This window comes from Saccopteryx bilineata, chromosome 12 (genome assembly GCF_036850765.1).
Source record: "Saccopteryx bilineata isolate mSacBil1 chromosome 12, mSacBil1_pri_phased_curated, whole genome shotgun sequence".
Lineage (NCBI taxonomy): Eukaryota > Metazoa > Chordata > Mammalia > Chiroptera > Emballonuridae > Saccopteryx > Saccopteryx bilineata.
The window spans coordinates 24,177,508-24,194,777 of NC_089501.1; the positions used below are offsets into that span (position 1 = coordinate 24,177,508).

Genomic DNA, 17,270 nt, shown 5'->3' on the forward strand with positions numbered 1-17,270 from the left:
TGTTACATTATAATGGAGTACACCTAACATAAAGACTCTGCTGGTTCAGTAGTCTCATTTATCTTATTTTCAAGCAACATGTTAAACTTGCTTCAGACTTGATACTATTTGTTGCTCCTATGGCAACAACTAAAAATGAAACGATGTTTCAGATTTGGTTCATCAAAGACTAAAAACAGTGACAAACAAATCCAGGTCTTCAACATAAAAAGTGATGAAAAGTCAAGTGCGAAAATATATGTGAAATCTCTTTGCTCTAAAATAAGCAGTAATAAAATGGACCCAAAATAGATTTTTTTTTAAAAATGAAAACTTGAGTACTTGAAACTTGCATTTTCTTATGTTGATGATCCCTTTATTTTTAGACCTCATAGTACTGTCTGTAATAAAATATTATCAAAGAGTAGCTTACATCTATTGACACTTTCTCATCATTTTCAAAACAAGCTCAGTAACCTCTGTAAAAGCCAAACAAGTTTTCACAGAATGAGAGCAAAATGTTTTCCATGATGAAACTGACAACTTTAGTCACCAAAGATGAGAAGGGACCAAATGCTGCCTTCAAATTGATTTTCCTGGAGGCAAAAGCAAGTAAATTTCACACTCTTTCTGAGAGGCTTGCCATGCCACTGAGAAAATTAATAAATATTATAGTCTGAAAAATCAGTAAAAGCTATTGGCAAAATGCCTACATCAATGAACACTGTTAGAAATTGCATAATGTCAACCTGGAGGAGCTACACAGTGGAGGAGAGCAATGTCTGTCTCTTGGGAGTAAGTAATTCCATTTAACAGCTGAACAAGCCACTGATGCACATAAAAAATGCTCTTGATGGATGTGTGGAATAAACTTAAGGGAACAATGCTCCATAAATTTTGGAACCAGTTATTCCTGAAAACCAGGACTATGTTAAAGATGCAGCAACAAGACAGTGGATTCAACACTGGTAGGACACAGACAGCTATGTTTGCAGAGGCTAAAGCTGGCACTTTGAAAAGAATATTAAATAAACCTCAAATGTCAATGCAGATATTTTGCTTACTAAGAACAGCAAAGAGTTAAGCATAAGGCTACCTGATCTGTTTTGTTGTTGAAGGAAATAATAAAAGTGTCAATACAATCGCCTTGTATTTCCCAGGTACAAAAGGAAGAATGGGTGATGAACACAGGACTGCTTTCCCATGCTGGAGCGTGCTGACTATTGAGTGAAAAGAAATTCACATGGGTGCCCAGAATCCAAAATAAAGGACGTAATAAACACATTTCTTTCTGACACTGATCGTGCTACTAAAGACCATTTCAATGATTTCCAATGGCATGCCTAAATAATCCAACTTCAGGAATATATTCAATGTATTAAATTATCTAAATTTATCATGTTAGGGCTAAAAAAAAAATCACCATATTTAATTTTGAGGATCAGAAAGATTCCTTAGGTGATTAAACAGCGACACAAATGACACAGTCACTACATATTTAATCTAGTCAACACATAATAGTTTTCTATATATTTAGAAAAAGAGATGACTGCTCTAGTGGTAGGTATACTTAAAAACATATCTGATATTGCTTTAAAACATGAAAAAAAACTCTAGTGTTTGATTCAATAGAACAGCATATTAAAATCAATTTTCCATTATGTCCTAGGATAAACACTTAACTTTCTAACTTCTGCTTAGGATACGCTTGCCAACTTGGACTTCTGACAGTTTGCTAAAAGTACTTTCCAATAAAAATGTATTGATCACTTCTGGTTCCATATTAGATCCAAATATTCAGACTGACAGTCACAAAACACTTGCTGGAGATCATTCCCATTGACTTATATTTATGAATTAGTTCAAAGAAATAATAAAGATAAAATGCAAGTTGGATCTTGAACTTAAGATGTTTCTCAGAATATTTACCAGTATCTTACATCTACAAATAAGTAATAATAACTAACCTATATTGAAATATATATCACTTTTAATTTAAAATATAGTTTTCCTTTTACTTAAAAATGTATCTGTGTTTTCCAGGTTGCATTAAATTCCCCGAGTCATCTGTAGATATGAAAGTTGTGAGTAATACTAAGGTGACCAACTTTTTTACAATGGAAAGGACAAAAATAAATTGAAGAAAACAATATCCTAAATAAAAGAAATACTTTCTTCATTGCAACAATAATACACTATAATATGATAAATGCATAATAAAAACATTTGTAATATTTTATATTATAATTATGCTTACATGTCTATTAAGTTTTAATAATAATTGTAAGAAAAAAGTACTCATTTAGATACAAATATGTCACATCACATGCAATGGATTGACTCTGCATCGATCGAATATGAACATTTACAGATTAGCCTTCCAATATCAAAAAGGAGGATATGTAGGAGGCTACTTTTCGAGGGAGGATGAAACTTATAAAAGAAGGACTGTCTTCCCTCAAGGAGGACGATTGGTCACCTTAATAATACTGACCTATTGGGTAAAGTTCAAACTCCATAACTGCATATATAGAATTCTCATTGACCCAGGCTCTGTTTACCCTTCCCTGTCTGCTCACCACTGACTCCCTCTTCATGTTTCTAGAACATCGAACTATCTGTAGTTCTCCATATCAACATGCATTTTTCTACCCTCAATAATGCTGTTTTTGTTCTTTTCTTCCATGTTTCCCTCTCTGACAGCCGCTTGATCTTTCAACCATTTCATTGGGCTAAATCAGGGGTCCCCAAACTGTGGCCCCCTGAGGCCATTTATCCAGCCCCCGAGGCACTTCCGGAAGGAGCACCTCTTTCATTGGTGGTCAGTGAGAGGAGCACAGGATGTGGATGCTCCTGGAGTACTGTATGTGGCAGCAGCACCGCAAAGGCCGGAGTCGCTCACATACAGTGCTAATTCCGGTGACGCGGGACGCATGTGTCACGGCTCTGGAAGTGCATCATATCACTTGTTATGGCTAGAAGTGACAAATATGGAACCGGACATTGACCATCTCATTAGCCAAAAGCAAGCCCAAAGTTCCCATTGAAATACTGGTCAGTTTGTTGATTTAAATTTACTTGTTCTTTATTTTAAATATTGTATTTGTTCCTGTTTTGTTTTGTTTTTACTTTAAAATAAGATATATGCAGTGTGCATAGGGATTTGTTCATAGTTTTTTTTATAGTCCAGTCCTCCAATGGTCTGAGGGACAGTGAACTGGCCCCCTGTGTAAAAAGTTTGGGAACCCCTGGGCTAAATCCTCCAAGCCATCTGTTAATATCACATGGCTAAGATGTTCTCCAGGAATCCTAACCTGATAACCTGATCCCACATCTTCTCCTTGATCAGAAAGATGCCTTTATAGTGATTTTTATACCAGTATCATGAAACTTATATTTTTAATATCTCAGTTTATATGCTTATTTCTACTACTAGCACATGATCATCTCTAATTTCATTTTTATATTTCCAGCATCTACCACAGTATCTACTACATAGTAGGTGTATCCATAATGACTTATTATTAAATGAATCAATGTTCAATTTCACCTGTGAAGATGGAGGAGATGATGTTGGTAAAGGTTTTATATAGACTTAATACATTTTTTTTCTACAAATTACTGCTCTCACAATCCATGGTAAAGTAAATCTTAATGAATCAGATACAAGGAGTAATTACAAATTTGCTTAATAAAGAAATGGCTTTTAGAAACTGACTCTGAATCACCAAACTTTTTGATATATTATTCTTAATTTCTATTTTATTGTAATCATACCAACCCCTCACTTTCAGCACTTAGTTTGGTTCACACCGAAAAAGAAAATTATGAAGAGGTTGGGATAAAACATTCAAAAATGACTGCATTCAAGGCTACTGTATAGGATACAGTTTGTTGAAATATATGTTATATGTTTTATGGATGAAAACACATTAAAAAGGAAAGCAAGGTATTGAAGAATGAGTGCTTTTTAAGTTAACACAAGATCTTGGCACCTAATTATATTACACAGAAGATATTTTTGTAAATTACAATTACATTTTATCGGCTTAGCAATGGGAAAACACTTGTTTATGGTAACTGTGGTACACTAGAAGCATGTGACAGAGTCAACATAAAAATAAGTCTATCACAGGTTGAGAGCTCTGGGAGAGCTCTTGACAGGTTAGCTGGGCTGACAATTCCCTTGCCTTGGCAAGATCACTTTCAAAACACAGCAGACAAATGCTTCTGTGTACTTAAAAAATCTTCCAGGGGAAGCGGAGTCATAATCTCCCTCAATTATTTAGCAAGCCTCTTTTAAACCTACTACCTAAATATAGTTTAGCACGTAGAGTTCAGAGAACCATATTTTTTTTGCTTTTACTTTAGTGATGAATTAGAACAGCCTAATTCACTGAGCAAATGCAGTTTGATTTTTTTACAGGCAGTGCAAACTCATGTCAGGAACCGAACTCATCATGTTTTCTTTCCGTTTCCCATTCTGAACTGATCCCCCTTCTACAGTCACTCACCCACTTGCTCAAACCCGAGTCACCCTGGTTATTCCACATTTCCCTACAACTGCAGCAAATCAAGCCCCCAATCCTCACTACTCTGGAGTCTGACTCATAACAATAGTCTTCTAACTAATCTCCTTGCCTCAAGAGTTCTATCTGCCTTCCCTTCCTTTATAATTACACAGGAAAACTTTCTAATTACAATATTTATATAAAGGTGAACACAAAATGTATCAATGGTGTTGTTCCAGTTAACTACTGCCAGATACAATACATATTTAGAGATAGAAGAAAAAAATTTTTTTCCTACAATAAAATGTAGCTATTAATTCCTATTTCATAGTAGCTCTCAAGGTTTATACATGATTGTAATTGTTTTTATTGTAAAAAAAAATGCAGATTAGTATATAGTTATAAGTAATTATTCAGGTAAAGTTTGTTGAAAGGATTGTGTTATTTAAGTTATACTGACTATCAAGCTTTAGAAGGAAGCACCTCAAATTAGTAAGTTTGACAGCAAACAGAAATAGGTATTTCCCAAAAGTGACATTTTATAATCAGCTACGTTTACATACAACTTCCTCTTCGTAGGTCTCCAGCCTACTTTGTTTTTATCAATTAAGATCTATACAATTTAAAATAAATATTGTCTAGTTTTTAGAATAAGCACTCATATTGTAATAAATATTCTTGTCTTTTATAATTAAGTCATTTATATCTGTGATTGAGTACATATGATCCAAGAGCCAAAAAATTCACCAACTCCACAGAGAGGCTGCCTCAGCGTGGAAAGCAGAATCACACGTCATCCACAGGTTCTTCAACAGCAACAACATGCATAGGTAAACAACAATGATGTTAACAGTCATAGTGACACACGATTTAAAACATCTCCATTATTTTTCTATCCACTAGGCCTTCCAGTAAAAGGATCTATGACTTGATTTGCATCAAAAGGCAATAAATCGAAGTCACTGTGCACTTGCATTATGGCAGGTCTATTCTGCACAAATACCATAGTACCAGTGCCAGCTACCCAGTCCCAATAATGGGAACAAACCTGTGCATGAGAAGTAAAACAAAACGAACAGTCCTGCTCAGAATACAATTTTCGTATGTACATATTTTTCTCTAGTATATTTTTCTTTAATATGGAGATTTCTTTTGAAGAATATAGAATATAAAATTCAGAAAACCAAGAAAAAAAAGCAAAATTTTACATCACTTATTTTCTTATGTTAATAATAAAACTTGAAGTCTCCCCTTCCTGTCAACTTCTTTTGAGCCATTAACATGCAAATATAGGACAGCTGAAAATTGGAATGGACTCTTTTGACTTTTATGTTCATAATGACTGTCTTTAAATATTTTAACACACTTTTTCTTTTATCCGTGTTCTTAATTCTTGTCTGTTTTTTTTACTATAAGTTAAATGATGAAACTGACAAAACTTCTCCACCTTGTCTACCCCAAGTCATTAATAGATTTAATACTCTATCAGTACATTAATCCTGAGGACACCCCCTTATTAACCCTGTTCCACTTGAGAAATCAGCCATTTACTTCTGGGCATGCTTTCTGTCTATTCCACCATCTTAGTAGAGGGAAATTTCCCTTTGAATCCTTGGTCATTAGCTTGCCTTAGTTTGTCTTATAAAGAAATTTCTCAGAAGTTCTGAACCACAATAGCATTTCCCATCCCCCTACATAACTTCCATCAATCCACTTCCTTTACTGGATTTCTCTTAGAAAGGGTGTAGTTAGTCTTGAACACAACAGTTAGAAACACTATTTAAATGCTTTAATAATACAAATCAGCTGCTTTTAAAAGTAATGCAAACAAATTACAGTGACATGAGTATAATTTAAATTTCACCCATCTGCTAGATTAATGCATGATCCATTAATTAAATGAAATCTATTATTCAAATATAGCCTACTTATATGGGCTAGATTTTCTCCAGTAATGAAAATATACTTTTAAAATTTTTTATCATGAAAACACACTAAAACTAAAAAAAAGTACAAGCCACAGATCTGTTAAAAATAGATACTTTTTCATTGTTATTCCTTTAAACTAAATTTTGAAAGATCAAAACGACACTGTTTTAGATGGATTCTTAATTGTCAATTGTATACTCCAAATGAAGAATGCAATGTTTCTTAAAATATACAAGATTTTAAATATTTACCTTCTTGCTAAAAAGAAAAAAAAATTCAGAAACTACTTTAGGTATATTTTAAAATCCAGACCTTATATAATAGTGTCTTGAAAATATTTTCTCAAAGGATTTAAAATAGTACTGCTGACTTGGCAGTTATTTTCAGGAATAAGCTAAAGCTGTCTCTAAGAAAATAATAGCTAGGAAAGTAAATTTACTCAGGGATCAAATTGAGTTTATTCCAAAAGAGAAACACTTCAGCTTTACATAGGTTTCTCAATTATGATTTCCCTCCTGATTCCACATGAATTTCACAGCAGCATGATGGACTTAAGCATAATGGAAAACCAGCAACTACAATGCTTATGAGAATAGGCATTGTAGGCATCTAATATAGTTATGCTAGACATGCCCCACTTTAAATTGAACTAATGAAAAATTAAAAAATTAATTAATGGCAGCATGTAGTGGGCAATAGCTGTAGACCAGGCATTTAAGTATGTTATATGTCATTTCTTTTCATTCCAACCACAACAATATAAATTGTTCATATTTTCTTTTGCTTCCAATCATTTCTTTTAGTTACAATAATTTTAAAAAATTTACATCAGTCTGAACTTAATGTTCCTATTGAACATGAAATGAAATTGATCTTATTGTTATATTGATACTAGAAATAGGATTAAATATTTTGTCCAAGTGCACAATATTGCAGGAAGAGATCTGACTCTTCAAAACTATAGTCTTATAAAAATCTGAAAAAATTTAACTAAAATAACATTCTTACCTAATTTACTAGAGAATATTCAGTTTTATAATATTTTTCTCATTATATAATTTTAGAATTAATCCTACTTTCAAGGATGACTATTAATTTTTGGCATACCAATTATAGTCACTTATATGCAAATCTGATTGATGTAGTTAAAATTGAGATTATAATCTGAAAATGTCTTTGTATTTTGCTCTTAATTATAAAAAACATTTGAAAAGATTATTCTTAAAGGTCTTTTATGTGACAGTTTCTCCTCCTTTACTCACTCCTCTTCCTTTTTTTTTTTTTTTTTTTTTTTTACAAGTCACAGATCAGAAACTTCTAAGTTGTTTCCAATTTAAGAGTGTCATTGAACATAAATCTTTATCTCAATTTGAGATTACTTCCTTTGGATATACAAATATCATGCTTCAAATTCTATCAAAAGACAATGGATACAGATTGACACATGGATGGAGTAACAATTTATTAATGGTAATTCATTACCAAACACAAACCTAGAAACCAAGTAAGATGAAGGGTATGATGATGAATATTATATTTTTTATATGTGTGAAAAAGTTTTTTATTTATTGAGTATTTCCCATGATCAAGGCAGAAAAGTATAATATTCTTACATACAAAAGCAAAAGATAAAAATCAATGTATCAGTTATGTTTGGAGAATAACTTAAACAACAGATGTCAAAACCTATTTTTTAGTTTAATGTTTTTTTAAAAAGTTTTTCAACCTATCCTTGATTTTATGTTAATATAAGGGATATAATGCTAAAGAAAAATTATGATATATACTGCTCACAAAATTAGGGCATATTTCAAAATGAATATGAAACAATAAAATATCCTCTAATTTTTGTGAGCAGTATATTTCATGAAATAACATTTATATTACTAACACTAAAATTTTTATTACAATTTTTTATTAGAAAGAAAAAAGGAATATAGCACAACAAATATTGTATTATCCCCCAAAACCATCTGTCTCATATATTAGTATGTTACCAAATAATGTACTTCAAAGTACTAAATTAATTAAGGAATATCTGTCTCCTTTTAAAGAAAAACTCCATTACATTTTTCTTCTAAAGAATTTGATGAGAAGAAATGTAGTAAAAAATAGCTATATAAAATAGGTCTCAGCAATCAATTGAAATTATTTACTGAAAAATAACTATCATCCAGCAATAATTTAGATATCTGTGAAGTCATATATATATTCAAGTATCTTACAAAATAGTTGTGTAACTACTACTTTGTAAAACAATAAAAGCAAGAAATTAAAAAGCATGACTTGAAAAAATAAATGATGGTGCTATAAATAGGCAATATAGCTCAAATTCAGATTCGGAATTGAACTGTAAGATAGAAAAGAAATGAGGAAATCTCCCAATTTTAATCAGATGGGATCTTTCCCAGTGGGGACTCAGATGTATTTAATACTTCCTTGGTCTGATTATGTATCTGATAACAAATTTTTAAATAAGGTAGCAAATGTTTATTCTTCACAATATAAAAATAAAATTAAAGTGACAACACTTGAATGATCTACTTTGTATATGTTTGTCTATGTTTTTAAATATTTCTGGTCAAAGTGATTAAAACATGAAAATCAGAGCATTGAAATATTTTTTCCGCATCCCAATATAATTCTCCTAGGGCTATAAAGAAACATACACAAACTCACCTACATTAAGCTTTCTTGAAAATGGTTTTTCAACACTGTTTTCCATAAAAAGCTCAGGTGATTTAAAAAACTCAAAGGAATTTTTCATAACAGCTGCTTCCCTTTCCCCACATGATTGACTTTTTGGACTTTGGACTTTCCAAATGTTGAGTGAATTTTAAATGTCTTTTTAATGTGCTGGGCTTTTTTTCTCTCCACCCCAGCAATCAATGTTAAGATTACACCACACCTGTTCCACTGTTTAAGTTCCACTTTTTCTGAACTTCGCACTAGACTCCAAGAACTGAATTTAGCTTTCTGACTCATGTCTCAAAAAAGAGCCAATAAAATTTTTGCTAATTTGAGGCCATCAGTCATTTAGCTATCCCTCTCTATGTTCAGAGATGTCTCATTTCATGATAGAAGGGCAGTTAACACCTGTAAGGTAATTATATCTACCAAATGTCGCTGGCCAGGAATATGAATATATAATCGCTCCTGCCATCTGCTAATTGTTCTATTTAAATCACTTATTTCATCATATACATTTACTTGGCATTTACATATTTTACTAGCCTCTAGAAATGCTACATTCACTTGAAGTCTTTACACTGTTAAGGTAGAATTTTTAAGACGGGGTTAAAACACAAACTGAATGGATAAAAAGGCATGTGTGTTCATGTGCAAGGGAAAGGAGAAGGAATTATTCTAGTGAAAGGGAAACTCAAATGAGAAAGTAAAACATTTTTTGGAGAAAATAAAAATTTAAAATAAAAGTAAGCATTGGTTGGAAGCGAGCTGGATAACGGAGATGGAATATTACTTGAAATCCTATAAAATTAAAAAAATCACTATTGATCTCTGTCACAACGAACCCTCAGTAATGTCAAGTAGCACAATGTCTCCCAGGCTTTAGCCTTAATGTGGAATCCTCAGGTTCCCAAGGGATTCAGAACTTCTACAGAGGTTTGATATGCATTCTGTTTGTGATATTTTAATGGTAAAAAACGCTACTAAAGCAGGTTTGAAATTTACCAGCTGTGTGACTTTTAGCAATTTTGTTCACTCCTCAGGGACTCAGATTCATCACCTATAAACAAAGGATAACTGAGACATGAAGCTTAAGAGAACATACATAGAATGCTCATTCAGTGCCTAGCATGTAGCGAAAGAACAAGAATAATGATCTACTATTATTATGATAATTTTTATGACAACATGAACATTTGGTAGACCACAATAGGTTCATTTACACTGCTGATTATTCTGCTCCAGGCTTTTCTGCTGGGTTTATGCAGGTGTCTGAACACCTTATGGACATGGTATGGTGTAAGTAGGTTGAAAAATGGTCCCCAAATTTCTAGAGCTTCAGATGGGCCCTTCTTAGAATAAGGATCTTTGAAGAGGTAATTAAAATAATCTCAAAATGAGATCACCCCAGATTATGGTGGGCCTTAAATTTAATGATGAATGTCCTTATATAAAGACACACAAAGGAGAAAATAACAACACGGGGGAGAAGGCTATGTGAAGACAGAGGCAGAGATCAGAGTGACACATCGACAAGCCAAAGAACTGCAAGGAAAGCCAGGAAGTCACCAGAAACTGGAAGAGGCATAGGAGGCTTCACCCTTAAGAACGATCAGAGACCAGTGTGGCCTGCCGACATTTTGGTTTTGGTTTTGGATTCCTGGCTTCCAGAAGTGTAACAGAGTAAACTGCTGCAGTTTCCAGCCACCCATTTTGTGGTAACTGGTTAAGGCAGCCGTGGGAAAGCAATACTCATGGTTAAGAGTACACTGCTTGCACTGTTCTTTTCCCGCTCATCTACTTCAATAATGGTCCAAGCATGAGCATTCCTTTACTTTTCTCCAGGAAAGTTATACAGTTACAGAAAAACTGCTTACAACTGAGTTCCCACATAACCCACAACAGTTTCCCCTATAATTATAATCTTAATTAAAATTAATGAATTAACATTGATATATTTTTAATAATTGAACCCCTTACTTTATTCAGACTTAGCTTTATTTGGCTTTAAGCAAATGTCCCTTTTTGGCCCTGGCCGGTTGGCTCAGTGGTAGAGCGTTGGCCTGGCGTGCAGAAGTCCCGGGTTCGATTCCTGGCCAGGGCACACAGGAGAAGCGGCCATCTGCTTCTCCACCCCTCCCCCTCTCCTTCCTCTCTGTCTCTCTCTTCCCCTCCCACAGCCAAGGCTCCATTGGAGCAAAGATGGCCCGGGCTCTGGGGATGGCTCCTTGGCCTCTGCCTCAGGCGCTAGAATGGCTCTGGTCGCGACAGAGCATCGCCCCCTGGTGGGCGTGCCGGGTGGATCCCTGTCGGGCGCGTGTGGGTGTCTGTCTGACTGCCTCCCGGTTTCCAGCTTCAGAAAAGTACCAAAAAAAAAAATGTCCCTTTAATTTGAGGTTCCCATCCCAGACACTACCTCCCTATATGTAGTTATTTTGTCTCCTTGGTGTTTTCAGATCTGTGACAGTTTCTCACACTTTCATCGTTTTTGATGACACTGACGGTTTTGAGAAGTACTGGTCAAATACTTTAAAGAATATCCCTCTACTCAGCTTTGTCTGATGTTATTCTCAGGTTTAGCTGGGTTTGGGGGAGGGAGACCAAAGAAGTCAACTGCCATTCTCATTATATCTTATCAAGGACACAGAGTATCAACAAAACTGACTATTACTCATGCTAACAATCACCAGGTTGAAGTAGTGTTTGTCTCGATTCTCCACTATAATGCTACTCTTTTTTCTCCACTTTGCATATGATAATCTTTGGAAGCAAGTCACTGTGTGTATTTCAACCTCAAGGAGTGTGGAAGTTATACTCTACCTCCTTAAAGGAAGAAATATCTATATTAACTAGGGTTTGCCAAAAAAACTATTAAAGTGTTTTTTTCAATTACAAGAATTAGCTGCATAAATCAAAATTTTCTTGACACCATGAAACCAAAACAAAATGTAAACAATCAAATGACTGTTGAGGCCAATAAGATGGCAGCTGTCTACTAAAATCAAAAAAGTTTAATTTTTTATTGTATTTTATTGGGGTGACAGTGGTTAGTAAAATTACATAGGTTTCAGACAGAGGCAGATTAAGGTCGGTTGAGGCCCTGGGTGCAGAAGAAAATGTTGAGTCCCTTACATTAGAAAAAAGTGTAAAGTTGGGGTTTTGTGGGGCCCTTCAGAAGTTGGGGCCCAGGGAGCATGCCCAGTGTGCCTGCCATTCGTTAAATCAGCCTCCGGTTTCAGGTGCACAATTCTATAACACATCATCTGTATATGGTATGGTGTGTTCACCAACCCACATCGAGTCTCCTTTCATCATCCCTTTACTCTCTCTACCTCCCCCCCTTCCCTCCTACAATCAGCACACTGGTATCTGTGTCTATGAGTTTTTCTTCGCCTAATCCCTTCACCTTTTTCACCCTGCCTCCCACCCCCTTTCAGTCTGACAGCTTGTATGTGGAACCTAATGAACAAAATAAACTAATAAGCAAAATGGAAACAGACTCACAGACACAGAATAGACTGAAAGCTATCAGAAGGGAACAAAACTCAATTTTCTGCTTTTATCAAAATTCTCTTGTTTTCACTGATTGGTTTATAAGGAAAGTTATAAAATTCTGGAATAAATATGTTTATAGGAGTATCTTTTAAGCTTTCATACTGATTTCATTAAAAAAAAGTTCTTTCATGTTGAGGAATCATTGACATTTTTTTTTTCTATCACTGACATTTTATGAGGATCAAATCCCTTAGTTTAATAGCAAGCCAAAGGAGAGCCAGCAGCTGCAGGAGGCTGGGGCTGCAAGACCTGCTGAGCTGAAAGCAAGCCAAAAATGTTGTCCCTGTTTCTCTTTCCCTCTTCATCCTTAGTTGCTCTCATCCCACCTCCCAGCCACACTGCTTATGCAAGAGTAGGCATCTTTCAGACGGAAAGATCCTCTCTCTTTTCTTTTCCTCAGATTACCAAGAGGACTCCCTTCCTTCAAAGCCTAAGAAAATACTCTCCTTCTAAGTGGGTACAGGCTCAGCCATCACATCGCCTCCCTTTCCCGGAGGTGCACAGTAATTCCAAGAAAACATCATCTCAAAACTTCACGGTGAAATCCTTAAGCCCAACATCTGCATGTTTTACAAATGAGGGTATGAGTGCGTCCACAGGAGACAGGGGAAATTACAAGTTAACTCTGATCAGCATTCCCTGGATTCCAAAGATCTCGGGGGGGGGGGGGATTACATTAAAATGACAGAATAAACAATTCAAAATTTATATAAATATTTAAGATATAGCAAAAACTTCCAAAGAAATTGTCCTGTTGGAGAGGAAGAAACCAACAATTCTTCCAATGGTAATAGTCCTCCTTTCTTGACACTTGAGTTCTTTGCGGAGAAAGTTTGAGAGATATAGCTACTTGTGTATATTCACAAACTAATATAAAGTACCAAAAAAAGATGTTTAGTGAGGGCAAATTAAGCCACAAAAATGACATAACCTGAAACTTCAATGTATTGTGGCAGGTGCTCTTTTATTGAAGATGTTACTAGCTACTAGCCTCATTTTGAAAAAAGTGAGGCTAGAGAGCTTGGTTTAATGTGGGTCTTCTTCCTTGCTTTGAAAATTGTACAATTTGCCTTTCCCTGTAATTTACTCTTTATTTGTTTCAGTTGGCTTGTAACCTCATCAACATCTATTTAATTCTTTTAATTCTGGTAATGTCACACTTGAAGCTCAATGTGTCCTAAGACGATTTTTTTCTCAAATGATTTTTTTATACTTGTCAGAGTAAGCCTTCTCATCATTACTATCCATGTGTGGTGCAGGTTTACATTAATAAATTGGCATGGGCCCTGGCCGGTTGGCTCAGTGGTAGAGCGTCGGCCTGGCGTGCAGAAGTCCCGGGTTCGATTCCCGGCCAGGGCACACAGGAGAGGTGCCCATCTGCTTCTCCATCCCCCCCTTCCTCTCTGTCTCTCTCTTCCCCTCCTGCAGCCAGCCGAGGCTCCATTGGAGCAAAAGATGGCCCGGGCGCTGGGGATGGCTCCTTGGCCTCTGCCCCAGGTGCTAGAGTGGCTCTGGTCGCGACAGAGCGACACCCCAGATAGGCAGAGCATTGCCCTCTGGTGGGCGTGCCGGGTGTATCCCGGTCGGGTGCATGCGGGAGTCTGTCTGACTGTCTCCCCGTTTCCAGCTTCAGAAAAAGACAAAAAAAAATGGCATGAATAAAAATTGTCTTGCCAGATAAGACTTGAATCTGTTACTGAAATGCAATACTGCCACTTTCCCTCACTCAATCACCAATTAGCTTTGGTCATCAGAAATGAAATATTTGCCTATATTAGTCAATAAGTGTCTGCTAAAGTGAACTGAAGGGCATAAGAAATGCCATCCCTTTTCTGAGATACAAAAATCAAAACAAACATAAAGTGATCTATTGCTGCTAACAAAAACAGTGTAGACATAAATATAAAAACATAATGGTGTATTCAACCCATTTACAAGTTAAACATCATTCCTTTCAGAAAAATATTAAACTAATAGTATTTAGGAAAAAATTAATGTAGAGCATTTTTGGGGTATGTCTTTATTCCCATTTCATATACTTTATTGTCATTTCATGACTAGAGGTCATGATGTCAGTTGAGAACATTAATCTTGCTTAGATTCAGAAAAAGTCATCCTTGAAAAGCAATGAAGCATTTTTTCTCTATCTTTTATGTTTAAAGGCTTTCTGAGTATCATCAGATAATGTCACATTCAGACAATCATCTTAACAGTTCTGAAGGTACAACTCTGCTGCGATTACTGGACAAGGAGATTTAAGAACACAGTAAGAGTCATGATACACAATATGTTCTCTAATCAGAGGACAACGATGAAGAAATAAAATAATTGCTTAGGTCAGAAATTAAGGCATCTTAATCTAGATTACAATTTGTTTTAATTATTTTAGCTACAATTTTTCTATTTTATATAGTATTTTTCAATTCCATTTCCTCTCACAGCTAGAATACCAATGTATTTCTACAAACATTACATTTGTTTTTTGTGACAGAGAGACAGAGTGACGGACAGACAGGGACAGACAGATAGGAAGGGAGAGAGATGAGAAGCATCAATTCTTCATTGAGGCACCTCTGTTGTTCATTAACTGCCTTCTCATATGTGTCTTGACCAGAGAGCTACAGCAGAGCAAGTGACCCCTTGCTCAAGCCAGTGACCTTGGACTTGAGCCAACAACCTTGGGTTTCAAGCCAGTGACCTCTGGGCTCAAACCAGCGACCCCGTGCTTACACTGGCGAGCCCGCCCTCAAGCAGGAGGAGCCCGTGCTCAAGCAGGTGACCTCAGGGTTTCGAACATGGGTCCTCTGCGTCCCAGTTCGACACTCAATTAACTGCACTACTGCCTGCCTGGTCAGGCCAAACATTCCTTTTTTAGTACAGACTGCCCTGCTTTTCTTTAAAGCAAGAACAATATCCCTATTCTGTCGCCAGGACATTTATTAATGTCATGATATACGGCTAGTATCCCATCTCTGTGAATGGTACATGAACATCTGAGTTCCTCAGACTGCTGAGTCTGGCTCATCTCACTGCTATCTACATTCCTCTCTCCACAAATCCTATCAACTTTCCCTTCTGTGTTTTTTGAATCTATGTCAGTCTTTTATTGACACATTAATCCAAGAAACAATAAAAACAGGTATTTTGGGGTAAAAAGGTTTTATTTAAGACAGGCTGGGTTAAACAAATTGAATTTATTTACCATAAGACTCAATGAGCATTGAACATGGTCACTGTCATTGTTTCTCTAGACCACATTTTAAATTTTCTTTGGCAATAGCATTAAATGGTTGGAGACTAGCTGAGAAAACAATGAACTATTTTTCTACAACAAAAGATGGAGTAGATATGTAAAATATAAAAAATGAGGAGATTGCATCTCTAGCTTAGACATGGAAACAGACACATGAACAAATAAGGAAACACTTGACAGGAAACATATTTGCACAACTAAGTAATTGAATTACATTTTAAGGAACATGGTTTGAACACTGCAAGGTTCTGAGGTCAGCTCCTCCACTCCAGAATTATAGAACCTGCTGTTGCATGAGAGAGCAATTATTGTCTCCTGTCCTATCATTTCCATCCATTTCTCATCCTCGTGAGATTTAAATGCCTATTTCTGCTCCTCTTCCCAAACACCTTATGCCCATTTTTTTTCTCTTTTCCATTTTTAGAGGAGAGAATTGAGGAGAGGGTTGTACACTGAAAAGAAAAATCAATTCCCAAAGAAGCAGTAAAAACCAGAGCTGAAATAATATACTACAGACTGTTCAGGGACAGGGTTTTGAGCATTCAATTCATGCTGTGGCTTTCTTTCAAAGTCACTGGAAGATGAAGCAGCAATGGTGACTTTGGCAATCTTCCAAATCTCAGCTGCGTATTGCTTGAAAAACTACTTCTGTGGCAGCAAAACATGGGTGATCGGGTGGGGGCTGAGCAAAGGACACATGGCCTAATAAAAAATCTATGGGAAGTCACATCAGCTGAGAGACCACCACTAAGAAGGCTCTAGTCTGCATCTGTTTGTGGGGGGATAGGAGGTGTGCACTTGGACACAGGTAGCCTATTAACTGCTGCTCAACAGTAAAATTAGCTCTTTCCTGTGCCCAGGCATCGCAGCAGTTCAGTATAGAATAGATATCCAACTCTCACTGTAGTTTGGGCTGAAAATCTTCCAATGCCCCTCCAGCCACAAGTGAAATTAGGATACCTGCAGAATAAAATGTCCTCCTTCAAGTCAAGCAGAGTGGTACAATAGTGCCATTATTTTTCTCTTAATGAGGCTGAGATTTATAGGGGATATCCCCAATCCACCATCTCCCCAACTTATCAGGAAAATATTATTAACTATTCAAGGATCATTTTTAACTATATTTATTTAATAATGTCAAATCAGAGGCAACTAATGCTGTGATAATGCAATTCAGAAGTTGCAATTGAGTCATTAATGTTTTTATTTTAGCTCTGACCTCTCCCCTAGAGAAAAATATCAGACTGGTTAATAATTGGTATATAAAATATTTAAATTATTGCCATCAATGTATATAAACTGTCTTTAAAGGCCAGACACATTTTTCACAACATAATTATAAACCACTGCACTGA

At 35.8% G+C, this 17,270-nt stretch overlaps 1 protein-coding gene across 6 annotated transcripts in view; it reads right to left on the reverse strand.

Moving 5' to 3' along the window:
• The window catches only part of PTPRK (protein tyrosine phosphatase receptor type K), a 591,572-nt gene that overhangs the window by 157,163 nt on the left and 417,139 nt on the right, over window positions 1-17,270 (reverse strand). The gene's annotated exons all lie outside the window — the stretch shown is intronic.